Raw genomic sequence first — 19,604 nt, forward strand, 5'->3', positions numbered from 1 at the left:
CCTATGAGAGGCTACATGAGCCTGAGAGTTTGTTGATGCAAAAAGATCATGGGCCTTTGTCTTGGAAAGAGTTATCTTTCCAAGGAAGACTTTGGAAATAGCAGGAGCCTAGTTTACTGCTTTCGGATCCTGCTATCACTGAAAATGAGATTAAAGGAGTGTCTCCGCCGCTTAGACTTTGAATCAGCAAAATGCCAAGGATAGCAGAATAGAAATCTTGTACCATTTGATCTATCATGGCATCATAGTATCAAGCTCTTGTCCAAGCCCAACCCCCTCAACAGCATTCTATTTGCTGTTGATGGAAAGGGCAAGGAGTGAAAACTATAGAAAGAAGATAGGGTTATGTGGGCCCTGTTTCCCTTTTATTTTTGCCCCATGTCCTGAACTAAATACATGGACCTTATGGGGGTATGACCGAGGGCCTTCTCCCTTACCCCCCAGGCCAAAAACACAAAGAATATTTTTTACGGTATCACAGCACCACAGTGCAATTTAAAAAAAACATGGTGAGCCCCAGCCCTTTTAAATTTGAATCTCCTTGGGGTGGCCTAGCACTTGGATGGGCAGAAGGGGCCCAAACACTTGTTTTCATTTTAAAAAATCAAGAGAGAGCGTTTGTGAGCCACCTCTTCAAGGTCAATATTGGCTCCTATGACCCCCATTCCGGTGCCTGACAATATTTTAATTTTAATTTTATATATACTGGGGAAGGTGGCTGTGTGTGGTCCTCCTACCCAAGCCATATATTGACCCTGGGGAACCTATTAACCAGGATGAGGCAGCGAACATTGCTTCAACTTAGGGTGGTAAAAGGAAGACTCCCATTGGTTAGAAGATGAAATCAAATTCCCTGTCCACGAGAGTGTGAGTAGAGAACAGCGAATGCATGCCAACTGTGAGAGCAGAAGTTGATGCTGCTCCCACGGCAGAAGCAAATTCAGTATTGTCAGCTCCCTCCGGCACCCATAATGGTGCTGGCTGGGAAACACAGATGAGGTTGCAATGGCCTTAAGCCTTCCCCTATGGCCCCCAACATTTCAAAGAGTTGTGGGTGCCCTGGGTGAAACCGGGGCACACAACAAAAAATACAGGAAGCTTGGCTGGTGCAGTCGTTGGGTCCAGAACCCCCAGCGTCCAACATGCAATACACTTACTGGATGTCTAAAGTAAACTGTGGCACCCGTTAATAAACAATGATCAAAACACAAACAACAATGGCAGGAATATAGAGGAGCAAAGTAGCCGCTTATTTCATTTTTACTGTTCCTGCCAGGAGTGCCCCTTAATTTCCTCTGAGAGCTTATCATACTTGTGTTCTGTTCCTCGTGGTGCCCCAAGAAGGGGTAGGGGTAGCACCAACCATTTTTACAAATGTTGTAGGGCCTATAGGGAAAGAAGCAGCCACCCAACCCAACCCAAACAACCTTTAAAAAATACCTCATAGTAAGTATCTTGGGTCATTTAATACAAGACCTCAGAACAATATGGCATATTTCTTTAAAGACCCCTGAGCTACAGCTGTATGCTCTCCAGTGTGAATCTGGGGAGCCCTTGCAGTGGGTCCTATGACTGCATTCTGTGGCCTGAAGAATGTTAAAAAAAGACTCCATGATATCTTTATGATTGTTTTGATTAAAATACTTTTTTTAAAGTATTTTTGTGACAATAATTATTATCCATTGTTAAATGTTTATATGCAAAATCATTGACTTTTATTAATTGAAATTTACTGTGGTGATGTATTGAAAATGCCAATAGGTCTCATTTACAGATGCTGAGGTGCAGACCCCTGTTAAAGCCAGATCTGCCTTACTTAATACGATGACCCTCTGATATTGTTAGTTTAAGTTAAAAAGAAACTAGAAATTTGGTACAAAACTAAGGTTAAATTGACTTTATAGTTAGGTGAAAATGTCACTTAAAATGTAATATTTTGAAATAGACAAACACTGAAATGTATCAGTTATAGTTATCTTAAGTAACTGTAGATCTCACCCTCATCATGCATTTCTTATGATCTCACATATTGCATCACTCCCGACATGTTGTATGACATAATTGATACAATAAATGCACCACCTGAAATTACATCATTGATGACGACACTGTGCATGGCGAGAGTGTGAGTTACTTCAGTTAACTATAAATGGTGAACTACAGTGTAATTATAATTAGGATTCACAGAGACAGGAATTCCTTGGATTTTTGCTGCTAATAACTTTGCCACCATTTGACAAATCTCTACAAAACACTGCTGCCCTATTGCTTTTTCTACATTGGCAGATGATGAAAAGTTATGATGTGGTTCGATAAGGGGGTGCAAAGGAAAAAGGAGGGTCCCAAAACACATTTTTCCACTAATGCATTTTCCATAGGTGTTTTAGACAGACTTTGCAGCAAAACAGCTGAATGGATTTTCATTATATTTAGCGGGAATATAGATTACTGTGCGTAAAGGGTCCTTTTTGGTATTGGTAGTGTATTGGTTTAATAGTTTCATGTTCTAAGATACAACAACTAAGTGATATATTGGCCCACGGTATACCGAGGTAGTGCTGTGGTACACCATGGTATCTGGCAATGAAAAAAACACAATCTTATTAGTTAATGAACACCCTTGGGAAATGAAGAGGCCGCCATATTGTTTCTTTCACACTTTGCCTGTGTTTTGGGTTTTCATATAAAATATACAGTATTACTGTTGACAGAGTAAACAGTAATGAATGAAGCACTTTATCAAACTCTGTATGGGTAGGGAAAAGTAGTTTTAAGTAGGTATATATTTTGTAAAAGGTTTATGGAGTACTACAGTACTCCTGTGGATGTATCTAGGAAGTACTGCTGTACCTAATGAAATTCCAAAAACAAATTTTGGATAGGGCAAAATGTGTGTTTGTAGACATACACATTTGGGTGTTAAACAAATAAATATATATAGAGTTAGATGATTGGCCAGTTGGAAAGAATATTATATAAACATTTCGAAGAAGGGCAATGATATACCTAATTCAATTTGGGGTACTAATATAGCACAATACTACCACAAAAAACCAAAAGGAAGTAAAAAAATAAACTAGTCATGCACAAATGAAGTTTACCAGTATTAGAAAAGCATTTTAAATGCACATTTCTGGTCACATGACAATGGAAGCCAATGGAAAGATAGATAAGATATACAAGTAAGAAATAAGGATTATTGACAGAAAGTGGGCTATAAACACAGCCTAATATTGCTAAACACAGGTTTCTGCTCCCATGAGTATGGGAAAGAATAGAAAATTAGATAACAAATACTATGAAAAAGTAAAGCATTTTATCTTTGGATAATAAGACAAAGTGGCCTATAAACACCAGCCCAATGGTACTAAATAAACACAAGATAAGAAAGATAGGTACTATGGTGACTGTTGAAGAGCAATATGGCTCTTTTAGTTCTGCAGAGACATTACTGAGAATTTGCAAATAATGCCTCATTACCTCTATCTATGCATTTTCACATAAAATGGGTATATTGCTTTATGGAATACAGTTTGAAAATTAATACAGTGAAATAAATTAACAAAGTTTCCTTTAGTATTAGGACAATAACTATTGTAAACAATACTTTGTTGTGTTTTTTCTAAAACAGATTTCCCCACATTCAACACAATGCCTACAAAACAATACCTGGAGAAGCGTTAAATGAAATTTTGCTGCAGAAAGATGATAAAGAAAAAATTGAAAAGACAAAAGGAAGACATCTAAAGAAAAACAATAGCACTGGTGAGAATACTAGAAATGTGTCTAGTGTATGTACACACACACTGACGTTAGTAGTAATTGCCAAATAGACCACAATTAACAGTTAGTCATTCCAAAAAAGAACATTTTGCCTATTAAATAAAAATATACACTTTCACAAGAAGAGACAAGATTAGGACTATAACTGCAAACTTCAAACCTGTGTCCAAAAAATCTGATTAAAAAAAATTCTTTCATAAGAAAAAAGTCAGAGAAACTTATAGAGAAACTATATATTCAACATATCATTAAAAAACATTCAACGGGAAAAGAAAACTCTTCATTTTCATGATTACATCAAAAACCTGGATCATTTCATTTCAACCTATACTATACATAAATTACGCAACAAAACAATTAAGAAGACCAAACTTCTGCAATATTTTCCAGGGAACTTTGAGACATACATCAAGCAGTGAACGATACTTTAATGAAGAGAGTTACCATCAACAGAATACTTGCTTGCTATTAGTCACACATGAAGGCTGGTGTTATGAAGTACTACATGGAAATATTGTAGGGAAAGAAAAATAATATTGCAAGAAAAAACAATATCTACTGATGATTTGAAGGAAAAAAATAACCTGTATATGCGTGAATTGCACTTCCATAAGTCTTATCAGAAATACTTCCATTCTGAACCTCAGGACATTTCTAATGACATACAAAAGGTCATCGTTACTTACAAAAATAAAAGTACTACAACAGTTAGATTTCTCCCTATTTCTCAACATTACTGATATCCAAGGATATTCTTTAGGTTGCCTGAGAAATCACATATGTGACACCACATTCCGTCATCAAAATGCACCCAACACTTCATTTAATGTGCAGACATTCTACTTTATGAAAAAAACATTTTTAGAATTAGAACAACTGATTTATGCTCTGCTTCACTACAATCCAGCACAAGTCAAATATCATAGAGTATATCCAATCTAAATTATTTGATGCACTCTCTGACAACAATAATTCTCCACTGTTTGCCTTTACTAAGAATGAATCACAAAATCGAATAATGGAGTTACCCACTAACGAATTGGATATTCTTACATTTCAAGAAACATTTTCTGAAATCCCTAATAAGATTTGCATTTGTTGCCAAAGAGCAAATTATAAAAAGCAAGTACTGATCTTGAAAAAAATGAAAATGAGGATAAATTGGCATGGAGAAATGTGTCGTAATGTGTGCTATTTTGATTTGCTTGAGCAAGAGCTTCCCTTTCCAAATTCCTATACTGTTCCATTCCTTTTAAGAATGTATTGTTTGAGCCCCTCTGTAGTTTAGCTCTGGCCCCCATTCCTGCTGGTCACTTACTCTGGGGACATCGCATACAATAAAAGTAATATACTCCTTACCTGATTCCGACTGGCTTTACTACAATATGTACCTCTCTTTTGCTCTGTGGAAGACAGATACAATGACGATGAATACCATATAAACTGCAATTACTGCCTTGGAAAACTAGGCCATAACGTTATGCCTTCATGTGGAATTCATATCAATTTGGAAATATAATAAATTCTGTGAGAACTACAGCAATTACATTTATATGAAAGCATTTCAATTCAAACAGTTCATCCTTTTCAAACCATTGTTAGGATGAAACCGAAGTCTGAAAAATATCATCCACATGAATCAGTTCTACCATTAGATTTCAACAAAAACATAACCACTAATGGAATTGAACACTTCGAGGCCTATTAGGATGGCGGACGGACCCGCATGGCAGGTGGGTGGTCCCGCACCCCTGATCATGATGTGACTGTCACCGTGGCAGTCACATCTGGCATTTTAATATTGCAGCGTGTGCTGCTGGCTGCAGCACCCGCTACAATATTAAAATGCCATGTTGTGCATTTCCTTGCACAATGTGGCAGGCACCGCGTGGTGCCTGCCACCTTGTTCATGGAAATGTAGGGGGGTACCATAGGTACCTCCCAAGTACACCCCCATCCCCCCACCCAACTGGGGGCCCATAGGAAGTCCTGCATGTCTTTCCATGGCAGCATAACTGCCATGGAAAGGCCTTAAAAGCCAAGCATCATAATATGGATGGCGCTGCCTACTAGGCACCACCACCATATATGTGCCCCAGCACCACCCGGCTGGCAATCGTAACAATTGCCGACCAGCGTAAAAAACTGGCGGACAGACTTTCCATCCGCCGCGGTACCCATCGCTATATGGCGGTGGGTATATCACGTTACGATGGGGTGACGGTCACCACCGCCGGCACGGCAGTGGCGAATGTTACGCCATTATAATCACCCCCAAAGTTGAGAAACATTTAGTGGTACTAGTAATTGGAGTACCTTAATTAGTTAATTGGCATTGAAAAAGTTCAGAAAGCACTGCATTACCTTCAGAAAAAACATCAGATACTCTACAAATTTAGACATTGCTAATTTAATTTTGTCTACATGCTTATCATTTGGAAAAGAAAATGAAACTGGAAAATTTGAGCCGATAACTGCAAAACAAGCTGAACAAATATTTGAACATTAAGGTATACACCCACTACGCTTCAGAGACATGCTGGTTGATACTTTAGAGCTGTATCAGATTAAGGGAGCTAAAGGAGAGCGTATTAGTGCCTTCAGAAAACACTAGAAGAAAAATGTTATCCACATTTATTCCCCACCAGGAAGGTGGACAATATGGCGATCATCTAGTTCAAATGTTAGCATGTGATTACCAAGCAACAAGATTATAGTCAGATGATTCAAACTTTCAACAAGATATTCCTTATATTTTCACAGTACTATACAAAAGTGAACTTTAAGTCACTTCTTATTCTGTTGCATGTTATGCGCACTGGAACTGGCTTTACTTATATAATGGCATGGGATTTTGTTGAAAAGGTGCACAATAAAGATGAAAATCTGGAATCTAAGCCGATCAACATTATGGTTTGTCAATCAGGAAGAAATTACTACTGATTTCAAAGGCACAGAGAACTGAACTGCATGCTCAGAAATATAGGACCACCGACTTGGTTTATTACTTTAAGATGTGCTGAGTACATTTGGGATGATTTGAATCAATTTCTTCTTAAAACAAATGCTAATATTCCAGAGATTACCTGCAAAACAACAGCAGAATTATTTTCATTGGATCCTGCAACTTACCTAACGTAAAGAAAAACTTGTTGAAGAAGTACTTTATTACTTTTGGTGAAGAGTATCAAGCAAGAGGTGTACTAAACATTCATATGCTTCTGAGGATCAAAGAAGCACCTACGTTTGGATAAGACTCTAGTGATTCAGTTTGAAATGTTATTGTATGTGATGTAACTTGTAACATCCCAAAAAAAGATCAGAACAATAAACTATGTGAGCAACTTTTAGGCTTTCAATCACATGTGAGGGAAATACTGCTTAAGACAATATCAAGCCAAATATAAATATTACTCAAAAAATTGCTTTGGATTCCCTAGACCATTTTGCACATAGAAAGAGTCCACAATTGAACGTCATCTGTTAGACACGCAGTTATGGGGAAATCACCAAAAAACACAAACAATCTTAAAAGAAAACAAACATCGTAATGGATTAATGACTACAAACTTTTAATTCTATGTATGAGTGATGCTAACATAGATATAGTTTGTTGCTGAAAACCGTTGCACATTATGTTACTTCCTATGTTACAAAGGCAGAAAAAACAAATATATATGAAGTATGGGAAGACATATCTATTGAGCAATCCTTAACTGAAAGATTATACAGATTTAGCCTACATATGCTAACTTTGAGGTCCATAGTAGGGGTAGGTGAAATATTCCATTACGCAAGTAGAATTAGTGGAATTTAGGGGCATATTACCAAGGGCCATTATCGCCGCATAAGCTGGACTTTTTCCCACTAATGCGGCGATAATTTTATCACCCTATTACCAAGCTGTCGCTAACACCAGTTAGCGACAGCTTGTAGGCGATAGCGGGCATTTAGGGGCCCACTTTGCATGTCAGCAACAATTATCGCTAATGACATGCAAAGTGGGCGTGCCAAGATGCTAGCGACTGAAAACAGTCGCTAACATCGCTATCTCCTATTACCTACAAAGGCGTAGTTTTGGAAATATCTCCAAAAGCTAACACCTGCCCAGAGCAGTTCTTAGCCATGTTATCCAATGGGAGGTGGATAACATGGCTAAGAGCATGGTCACGATAATGTGTGAATATCGCTGTATTTCCAGCGATATTCACGCATTTCGAATGATTTTTATTGTTTCTGAGATAAACCTTGATGATAGCAAGGTATCTCAGCGATAAAAATCGTCGTAGCGCGACGACAAAATTATTCCCGCTACCCCTGCTTAGCGATAAATATCGCTATTGCTAGGCAATATGCCCCTTAGTCATTCTGCATTACTCTTGTAGCAGAGAACTACTAATAAATTCCACCGCTCCACTCCGCCAGCGGAATTAAAAGCTAAGAGAGAGAAAACAACTGTTTAAATGTATCATGCAGGTTCTCAGTATGTGCTAAGGCATAATGGTGGGGACTGTAGTGGAAACTAAACCACTTGAAGCAAGTGTGGGGATTTCGATGGGAAGCACAGGGTTTGCCTCCATGCTGAGGTGTCCACGACTTAAGTTCAGCTCTTATTGAGACCACAGAGCAGAGGGGGCTGCTGGGTGCTGCCTGCGCTCAGCACCTGTGACGAGTGAACCAACATGCGAGAGCACTGGTTTTAATGGCAAGTCTAAAGTGGTCATAAATGTATTGAACTCCTGCCGTGCCTGCCACATATCAATCACACCCTTCTGTTGTAAACACACACAGAGTCTTGGATGGCACCTTAAAGGTGTATATTCATCTGTCAACCTGGCCTGGAACATCACTAGCAGGTGCTTGAGAACTACAGTCCCGCTTGTCCGTCTAACCTCTTATTATTCAATTGGAAGGGCAACACATGTGGAAGTGAGTTTGAAGATTTCATCGTAAAAGTGTTATCTATGTGAGGGCATTGGACAGGTTAATTCACTCGGCTTTTATAATTCAGTTTCACCCGTACGTCCATCTACCTGTGCATGTGCTCAAAATTGTAAATTATTTGCTAAGTCAAGAACCTTTTGTGCTATTTACTATTGATAATTGTTTAGCAATTAACTGCATTTATACGTATGGCACATATAGCCTTGACTGGTGTTTCCCAAATATGCATCAAGCTTCAAAGGGCGAGTTTTGTTCATGTGAAGTTAGTGTGGAGTGTGGGGTGTGGGGTGTTGATGCATGGCTGCTTACTCTCCATGTAAAGTGGTGTGTGGGATACATCGAGGGGGCTGCACAAAGTTATCAGGTTTTGTGCTTGAATGGTATATTTTTCTTTACCTTTTTTCCAGACTGCATTGATGGCAAACTGTCCCTGCCGGGTGTTGTGAGGCATGGTGGGGGTCAAGTCGACATGACCTGTGTCCATCAGCAGCCTCTGATGAATGAGGAAAAAGGCCATGGGATGGTCTGTTAGCGGCTGCTGGAAATTGACCAGGTGCATATAAGGCTTGAATTTAGGGCCAAGTAAAGGTGTCCCAGCCCCATGTGCGACTGCAGTGATAGTGTAAATATAAGTCCTGTGAATGGGTGATTGCCCTAGGGATAGTGCAAATACATTATTTGAGAAAGGGCTGCTTCCGCTGCTTGCACCTGTAGGGAATACAAGTAGTGCAAGCAATGTGCAGCTGGGGGAATAGTGTGAATGCAGGTCTGAGGAGGGGTGCCAGCAGGTTGGGCAACTGTGAGATAGTGTGAATGCATCATCTGGGAAGGAATGCCAGCACAGTGATAGTGTAGTGTCAATGCAGGGCCACTTTGAGAGGGTGAGTGGGACAGCGTTGTTTGAAGCTGTGAAGTGTTTTCCTAGGAAATATAGGGCTAATTAAATGGTGTCAGCGGAGTGTGCAGCTGTGGGGATGTTAAATGTATGGTCATATAAGGGCTAGTGGTATTGAGTGTCACTGAAGGAAAAGTGGGTACAAGTCAATAAGAACGACTTCGAACAGTGCGCCATTGATAGATCCAAGTGATTGCTGTGAGCGCATTTTGTGCTGCTAGGGGTAACGTGGATATGTACTAATTTAACAGATCCTCTGGTCTTCTTGGTGGAATCGAGGAGGGGTGGTGCACCAGGGCATATATTACGTGAACGGAATTCATGGCAGTGGCGGTTTCTCTTTGGGGGCGTTGGGGCTCCGCCCCAGGTAATTTAGCCCATCACGTTTGTTACGTTTTTCTTAGCTTTCTTTTTCATTTACAATTGTAATTAAAAAAAATCGCAAAGAACTTCAGAAGTAAGAACCGGGGCAAATAACACGGGGCACTATCTCGAAGTCTGCTGCCCCCCACTGCCAATACCGCCGCGCTGCACCACCGGCTATGTCTTTGCCGGCTGAGAGCCTCACCGCCTGGAAGGCTGTGATGTCATCAGCTCGCAAAGACATAGCCTGAATGCTCAGTCACCACCCCCTGATGGCGTGGAGATTAAGTTAGCCCCGGGCGTTTCTAACACAAGCCCGGGATTGCTAACGTCTCCACGCCAATCATGCAAGGAGGAGAGCTTGCTGTGGTGTCACCCCTCCCAACTCGTCACAGGGCGTGGTGAGACCCACCCTGTGACGAGTTGGGATCGTCTGCGCATACTCTGACTTGTTCCCGCGCATGATTTCAGTAGGAGAAGAAGTAGCAGCCATTTTCTAGACAGAGTGACGGACTGTCTTTCACGTTAGCCGAAGAGGTCAAGGTCGGAGCGGGGAGCCTCTGAAGGAAAGCGGTCTACCGGTCGTGCCCTGCAGCAGCAGCCTTGCCATCCGTTTTGGTTGCAGGCAGGCTGCCAGGAGGTTGCTGTCCGACAGTCCGGGCAAGACGTGTGAACTCGACGGGCAGGTAGGGCCCCACAGGCGGGAAGTTGTTTGGCGCTAATCGATCTATCTAATGAGGAGGATATTGTCACTGGGAATGAGATTGGAAATGGAATCGTTCTTGGTGTTGTGGATGATGGCAAGTAGATTATTCTCTTAAGGCTTTGGGATGCAACTGGACGTTTACTGCGCTGGGCCCGTTTAACCCTAGTCGGTTTTCTAATGAAAATGAGTATTTGAACTGATAGAAAAAGAATGGCCAATACTGGCAGCAGCTTACACAAACACAGGATTCATAGGCCATGTCTGCCTGTAGAACACAAGCGCAGACGGGCAGCTTCACGGAAGGAAAGGCCGCCTGTGACTGTAATTTCTCATTTGCTCTCTCTGTGCTTTCAGTACAGCGCAGGGACTACAATCAAATCTTACATTCGCAGGCAAATAACTTTGGCAAATGACATTCTTTGGACGAGGCCGAGCTGCATATGGAGATGTTTATAAGTAAAGTCCTCATTATCGAGAAACGCTATTTGTCTGAGCACTGTCCCCCCTCATATCAGAAAACTATTACAGAAGAAAAAAGGAAAGAAAAGATTCCCCGAGAATCGCAATCTGCCACAGATAAATATCCACAGTCACTTGGGCGTTTGTCACATTTGAACCGTATTTTAGCACAGTTTTTAGAATCTCTTTCCAGAGTACGTTGCTTAATCTCCCGCCATTACTTGTAATGTTCCTCCCCTCATAGGTGTGAGCTCTCACAGACTGGCCACTTTATAACTTGATTGTTCACTGCGGCCCTTAATACAGGTATGTCTACTCTACCCCATAATACACGTCACAGTATCCGGGATGCAAATAGGACTGGCCGATAAACAAAGAATAACACATCCTACACATAATAGAAGAAAAATGCTCCTAGGAATACAGCCGAACACAATAACATCTGCAGGCATTTTAATGCACTACACAACCTTTAATCACGTCACTTGAATGGTGTTTTTCTAGGTAACTAATGTTACACTCTCCGGAGAATAAACCAGAGCTGGGGGTGTGAGGGATAACTGGGGTGGGGCGGGGTGGAACTGTTGCATAAAATCGGAATGGAGGTACTCTAAACTCTGATGGGAGCAGAAGACGGGGGTGCTTAGTAGTAGAGTTTGCTTTTGGGGAGCAATGCACTAACTCATATGGTGTCTGGCGCAGTAAAAAGAAGCATCTGGATATTTGTACAGCAGCTGGTATTTTCGTAATTACGGCATTGTTGGCCCCATGCCAGGCACAATTAAATCGCCTACTGGTCTTTAACAGGCGCTTGTCTGCCTCTGGTATCTGCCGAGTTCATTACTAGTTTAAGGAATGCTGCATAAGTCGTGTAGTTGCCATTTGTTCAGCTGGCAGTCTGCCATTGCCGTGGATGTCTAGGTGTCATCCATACCATTCTGGTGTTTCCATCGCAGACCGGAGTTTGATGAATCCCCCAATATGTTTAGGAAGCTTGCTCTTGTTCTGGCCTAATGGTGCTGAGTCTTTCCATACAATAACGAAATACAAAATGTCAGAATTGCTGAAAAAGTGCTAAATTTGGGACCTACACACACGCCAAGTCGCAGAGGAGCACCATGTGTCTCACAGTGTTGCCTTTCTTCACACAGTCACCCATCGAGCAGCCGATATCACTTGTTGGAAGACAAGATGAGCTGGAAAGCCCTGCTCTTAGTTGGTTTCCGGCTTGTGTGTGGAGGCCCTGTGCAACGGATGGCCATCGTGTGTTTTGCGACCTCCACAGGTCATTGGCTGCAGCCTCAGATGCTTTTACAACCGTTTTTATTTTTCTGTGAGGGTATGAGTTCTCCTCAAGCTGTGCTCTGAATGAAGACCCATCCCCTTTGCATGGGCCTGCCCCCTCAAAGACACCTGTATGGCTAGTCATATAGTAACTGGCTCAAGGCTCCCCTTCCCAGATCCCACTCTATGAGGACTCTCCTGTTCCTCTCACATGAAAATCATATTTTTATAGTTAGCAGGTCTAGATCGAGCCGAATTCCATTTCCTGCAGCTATTTTTGAGCTGGCTCCTGGATCCCGGACAGTCTCAGCAAATTGTCTTTTTAAGCACATCTCATTTGCTCTTTTCTGAGTTGTTGTCCCATATTCGTTTCTAATCGTCCAGAAGCCAGTTGCAATTTAGTGTCTCCCTTCACAATTGAGAGAAAGAGAGAATCATACTACAGTCTCTCCTGCCAGACCCTCACTCTTCCAGAGATGAGTTTTGAGTCTCATCACAACTTATGAAAGTGCTACAGCCAATGCTGACAGATTGGTTTACTCAATCAAATGAGTATTGGACAAGAGCGGGCAAACACACAAACATATACACTGTCACCCCATAACCTAGTCAAACAAGTGTACATAAATATTTTACATTCATGTTAAACAACATTTTGTTCGTAGTAGGCAACAGCACATAGCTAGCCACTGTGCGATAAATTGATGTGCCACTTGCCAAACAGATTCAGCATGCTCAGACACATTTTTAAAAACTGCAAGAACCTTTGTTCCTAATTGGCAAGCTGCACTTAGCTAGCCTGTGTGTAACAAATTTATGTACTGCTGGCAAAACAAAGCCAGGCATATTCAAACGGATATTTAAAACCTGCCGTGCATGGTCCGCCCACCAGATTACGAGTTCAACTCATGTCTGTGTTTTTTTTTTTCTTTTGCGGTGCACGCAAAACAGGCACTACATTGGGAACGCAAAAGCATTTCTAGAATGGCATGTCCTGTGAAGGCCATGCCGCGCTGGAACTTGGTGTGCATGCAAACATGAGGGCACATGTTGTGCCCCTCTGAATGCATCCACATGGTGGCCTTTGTTTTCCCACCAGCAGCATTTTCATGGCAGGCTCACCCTCAGGAAAGGGCTGGCAGTGGGGAAACTCATATGCTCAGCCGACCGCTGCAGTCCCACCTTGCATATTGGATACCCATGTCTGCTGCGCCACAGCAAGGGAATGGTGGTTTCCTGCCACAGCCGGCGCTGCGGTGGCGGTCCAAATGGTTGCATTAGAATAGGTCAGCCGCAGGTGACCTGCAATGTCCAGTCTTTGTCCATGTGGACATAGGGACACACAGGGCACAAGTCCTAACAAAAGAAGTGGGGGGGACGCTGACGTCACAACAGGAAGTGACATCACGAAAGTTGGCTTTCACCATCAGATTCATTGCCTCCCCTCGCTCACCCCTTGGATGCAATGCATTAGAGAAGCCAGCGCGTGAGCCGCGTTCTGAATGAGAGAGAATGAAGTGGTGAAGCTTTGATTACTTGTCAGTAATCATTTTGTCAGTAATAATTAACCTGAATAATTTTCCTACTCTGCACAGAGCTCCCGGTAAAATAAGTGGGGGGACGCCGTCCACCCGCGTGGAGCCCTGGGGACACAGCAGCAGTGCTAGCGCTCCTTCATTTAGTGCTTCCCTGTTAAGATCAGCAGCCTACCGGTGGATGCACATATTCCCCCACCGTTCCCCCTTAACTGGGTATCAACAAGTCCTTTAGCCCTTGTTTTGTCCTGGCTGGGAGCAGCTGGCGCTCATACTGAGCACAGCTGGAATCTTCTAATGCCTGGTCCTTCAGAGCTAAAGTATGATGCGCCCTGCATTTCACTTAACAAGTAGCCAAGAGATAAACTAATCTATTTTTTTTTTTACTTTCAAGCTCACTATATATGTTAAATGTGTCGGTCTATGAATGATCAGTGAAAATGTCAGCTATATTTTTCTTTTTTTGTAAGTAGGAACACTAATAATACCTATTTAGTTAACACTTGATACATTTTGGCCCTTAGTAATATGTGTTTACTTCTACCTAACAGAACTCATTTTATCAACTCTACAGTAAGGATAGATTTAGTTAATAAATTCTGCAATATTTCACATGCATACCTTGCATGTTACAAGGAGTTGTTCTAAGCAGGCACCTTGCTCATTTAGTACTTATCAGGATTATAATTTGTGTCCTACAAGTAGCACAAGAATCTCTACAAAAACATAATTAGCCCACTAAGATCAATTTACGTAAAACACAAATCTGTGACCTACATGTTGTACTCTATGCTCAGAAGCAGGCGCATTAATCCTTTGTGTTATTTTAGGATGCTTCAAATCTGTGAGCAGAGATGGCACTGAAATCTCTCCAAGAAGTTCATTAGCGATTTTCACGGTATGACTTATTTACTGTCATACCTTGAAACTTGCCGAACATGCATAGATCCCTGCAACAGGTCCTTAACCCAGAGTTTTCAGAGGGCATGTCCTGCAGGCGCTTTGCACCGGCAAAGAAAATACAATAAAAGAGACCAGGAGGTGCAGGAACACGGCCAGTATTAGAGAGGCCATGACTAGAGTTTCATATATATATATATATATATAGAGAGAGTAGCATATATGTGTGGCTATCCGTCCCAGTAACTTACAGTAATGCACATTTGTTGGGGGTTTATGTGTAAACTGTTTGGATCTCAGTAGGGGTACTGCAGCCTGTACTCCTGATGAGGCGGACAACATGCTTCACTCACTTAACTACGAGGCCCTCGGTAATTACAGTACAATGGCTGCAAAACCAGCTGAAGCAGCACTGTGAAAAACATTAGATATTACATATTTGTCAATGAAAAAAATAAAGATGTCAATGAAAGATAAAGGTAAAATGGATACAGATTGCAATGCTTGAAAAAATAACTTATAGGACTCCAGACATGCTTTAACTGTTCCTGAACGACACAAATGGGTGTTATGTTGTGTAGTACTGGTGATCTCTCAAGATTAATTAAGGGTTTTGTATAAAGAGTGTCACTGAAAAAGCACCTTTTGCAGATTTCAGCTGCCTTCACAGTGATTTCATTTAAATATGCAGACTAGAAGTCCTCATTACTGTACTCAGCATACGACGTTAATACCTGTATAGCGGTGACACATACGTTTAATGTGGAATCCAATGACAGCCAGGTGACTGAGTAAACATTTCTTGCACATTGCTGTAAGTGTTCAAATGATGTGAATAAAACACCATCCTGCCAGCACGATCGTGGATAAATGTCCTTTATCACGAATCCCTTCCAGCACGCATACCCTCTCACCATATTGGCATCTCCTCAGTAGGCTGGGCGCGTATGTGGGTCTTCACTTGCTCCACCTTTGTTCCCTAAGGCATGCTACTATATTTTATGAATCAATTGCTATTTCGTTTTTGTGCCTGTTTTAAGACCACTTATTGCACACTTACATGATTTTAAGAGAGTTCCCATTTTGTGATCCTGTGCTGTAAATACAAACCTTTTTTCCTCCTCTATCCTTCTGCGTGCTATCATTCCAAATCCAAATAACTGACTAACCTATCCAGTACTTAAAATGTACCTGCATGTTTCACTATACTAATTCAACACTAATCTTCTATGGGTCCCAATGTTTTATGTTTAGAATGTCACAAGCAAACCATGACTCTTTTAATTTAAATGTTGTTGGAGGCATCCACTCCCACTCTTATGCAGTCCTCCATTCACCTATGCAATTACATCCACACATCATACCCCTACCCATGCCCCCAGCTATGCACTCACTTAATGTTTGGCCCAACCACCCTTGAACGCACACTTATCCTGCTCAGTTATCCACATGGATCTGCGTAATGTTGTATATCCACCCATACCTATTCATCCCTGAACCACCTTCAACCAAGCACATATCCATCCATTCTTAGCTGCGCATTGATCCATCCTCTAACACCCGGCTGTTCACCCATATGTTCACATGTGCATCAAGCTACTTATGTGATTAACACCGATCCACCATAATATGCACATACAGTCATCCAACAGTCTCTTTAACTATGTATTCCTCTTAACAGCCATCAGCGCATCCATTGACAACCACCTGTGTTTGCATGTTGCCATTTGTGTATTGTCTCACTGCATATCTCTCTACATTTTGTCTGTATATGCTTCTGGGTATGCTTATAGTGCAACATGAATGTGTTTGCTGTTTATGTATCTAAACAACAACAAAGACATTACACACAAGCATTGGCATAGCCAATAGGTCTCACCATTGGGACTTTATAAGTGTTTAGTTATCCAGCACAATATCCCTGGTGCAACAACATCAACTGTTGCATGGCTAAACACTTATATATGGTCCCAAAGGCGAGACCTCTTGGCTATGCCATTGCTTGTTCTTAATTATTATTATTTAGTAGAAATGTAGTGAAACGTGAGAAATATAATGCATACTTGATTTTATACACTGTTAAAAGGAAAGCATTTTTAATGAGGCGCCTGAAAAACCACCACCTTGGCTGCTGCTGAATAATTCTTTGACACGTTGTAAAAGCTTTCTAATAACCTGTTTTGGATCTGGTTCGTGAGGTACTGGGCTGGGCACGTGTAAGCGTTAATGCATCTGACAGCCCAGGCCTCTCTTGGGGCCTTGTTGGCGCAGTCTGTGTTGTAATTAATGTGGCCGAGTATATTGCTGTAGGTTTAACTTTATCCCAGATAATGTGATTGTCAATTACAGTAGCATCCCTTCTTCCAACTACACTACACTCAGAAAGGCCCACTAGTCTCCAAAATACAAGTGGCAGGGCATGTGCTGGGTGTATTAAAAGATTAGATAGATGAGTTTGACGTTATTTAAGGTGTTGTGCTTGTGCCTCATTCCAGTTCCTGTTGAAAGAGTTGGACGGTCTCTGTCTAAACGTACATAAGGTGGATTTCTGGAAGCATGCTGATGGGCATGTATGTGCGTCTCATGCCACCTTCACAAATGCCAAATTGTGCATTTTTAAAAGAAGTCGCAAATTACCACCAACTACAAGTTGGTGGTAATTTGCGATTTCTTAACCTAAATTCACAATTCCAAAATGCTACATACATAGCATTTAAGGAATCGCAAAATTGTGATTCCTTAAATGCTACAGAAAAATAAGGAATCGCTAATTTTTGTGATTCCTTATTTTCCAATTGTTGTTGCATGCAAAAAGACAGTTTGCGATACGCAAACGCCGGAATTCTGCAAATTCGGGCCTTTGCGAATCGCAAACGGCTTGATACATCTAGGCCATGATTATTAACTTAGTGAAACTGTTCATTTTGTGATCAGTGTATGTTAATGGAAAGCACGATAGGGAAGAATCTACTACTGAAAATTATTCAGACAGCTTTAAAGCAGTATTGAATGTGATGACATGGAAATTGTTGAATATACTTTAGCATGTCTGTTTACATTTCTACACCTAAATGCACGCAATTGAGATTTTGACACTAAGGCTGGTGAGGTGACTGCAGTACACTGATGTAATGAAACCTAAAAAAGGCCCCATGCAAGGTGCATTAAGCATGCAAGAACCCCCAGGATATTCTGTTTTCAACTGTTTTTTCACCCTCTAGTCTGAGTATATACAGGACTGTAGGTTTCAATTGTGGTGCCGGTCCACCATGTCTCAGGAGAAGCGCCACAGAGCACTACTCCGTGACTGCCTATATTATTTCATATGCTTCCACCACAGACCCCAACGTCAATGTACATGAAACCTATAAGAATGCATTTCACCCTATATTACTGAGAAACCTACACACCGCAGTCCATGTGGCGTTGGGGCATCTGTTTTTGATGCAAATGTGAAATTAACAGCTGCTTTCAAATTGTTCAAGCTGTTCAGTGGTTTCTGCTGTGTATCCAGTGGACACTATTCTCAAAGCTTACGTCCTTTTTACCTTTTCACAGGCACCAGGGAGGAAATCAGCAGATAGTTTAACAGGCAGCGGACAGTAAACCAGCAGAAAGCTTTTCAACAGGCACCAGAGAAAATCAACAGATAGCTTGACAAGCACCAGGGAGGAAATCAACATATAGTTTAACAAAGAAACTACAGGCAGCAGAGAGGAAACCAGCAGAAAGCTTTTCAACAGGTACCAGAGAAAATCAACAGATAGTTTATCAAAGAAACTACAGGCAGCAGAGAGGAAACCAACAGAAAGCTTTTCAACAGGTACCAGAGAAAATCAACAGATAGTTTATCAAAGAAACTACAGGCAGCAGAGAGGAAACCCGCAGAAAGCTTTTCAACAGGTACCAGAGGAAATCAACAGATAGTTTATCAAAGAAACTACAGGCAGCAGAGAGGAAACCAGCAGAAAGCTTTTCAACAGGTACCAGAGGAAATCAACAGATAGCTTGACAAGCACCAGGGAGGAAATCAACAGATAGTTCGACAAAGAAACTACAGGCAGCAGAGAGGAAACCAGCAGAAAGCTTTTCAACAGGTACCAGAGAAAATCAACAGATAGTTTATCAAAGAAACTACAGGCAGCAGAGAGGAAACCAACAGAAAGCTTTTCAACAGGTACCAGAGGAAATCAACAGATAGCTTGACAAGCACCAGGGAGGAAATCAACAGATAGTTCGACAAAGAAACTACAGGCAGCAGAGAGGAAACCAGCAGAAAGCTTTTCAACAGGTACCAGAGAAAATCAACAGATAGTTTATCAAAGAAACTACAGGCAGCAGAGAGGAAACCAACAGAAAGCTTTTCAACAGGTACCAGAGAAAATCAACAGATAGTTTATCAAAGAAACTACAGGCAGCAGAGAGGAAACCCGCAGAAAGCTTTTCAACAGGTACCAGAGGAAATCAACAGATAGTTTATCAAAGAAACTACAGGCAGCAGAGAGGAAACCAGCAGAAAGCTTTTCAACAGGTACCAGAGGAAATCAACAGATAGCTTGACAAGCACCAGGGAGGAAATCAACAGATAGTTCGACAAGCACCTGGCAGAGGAAATCAACAGATAGTTTATCAAAGAAACTACAGGCAGCAGAGAGGAAACCAGCAGAAAGCTTTTCAACAGGTACCAGAGAAAATCAACAGATAGCTTGACAAGCACCAGGGAGGAAATCAACAG

Source organism: Lissotriton helveticus, chromosome 6 (genome assembly GCF_964261635.1).
Source record: "Lissotriton helveticus chromosome 6, aLisHel1.1, whole genome shotgun sequence".
Lineage (NCBI taxonomy): Eukaryota > Metazoa > Chordata > Amphibia > Caudata > Salamandridae > Lissotriton > Lissotriton helveticus.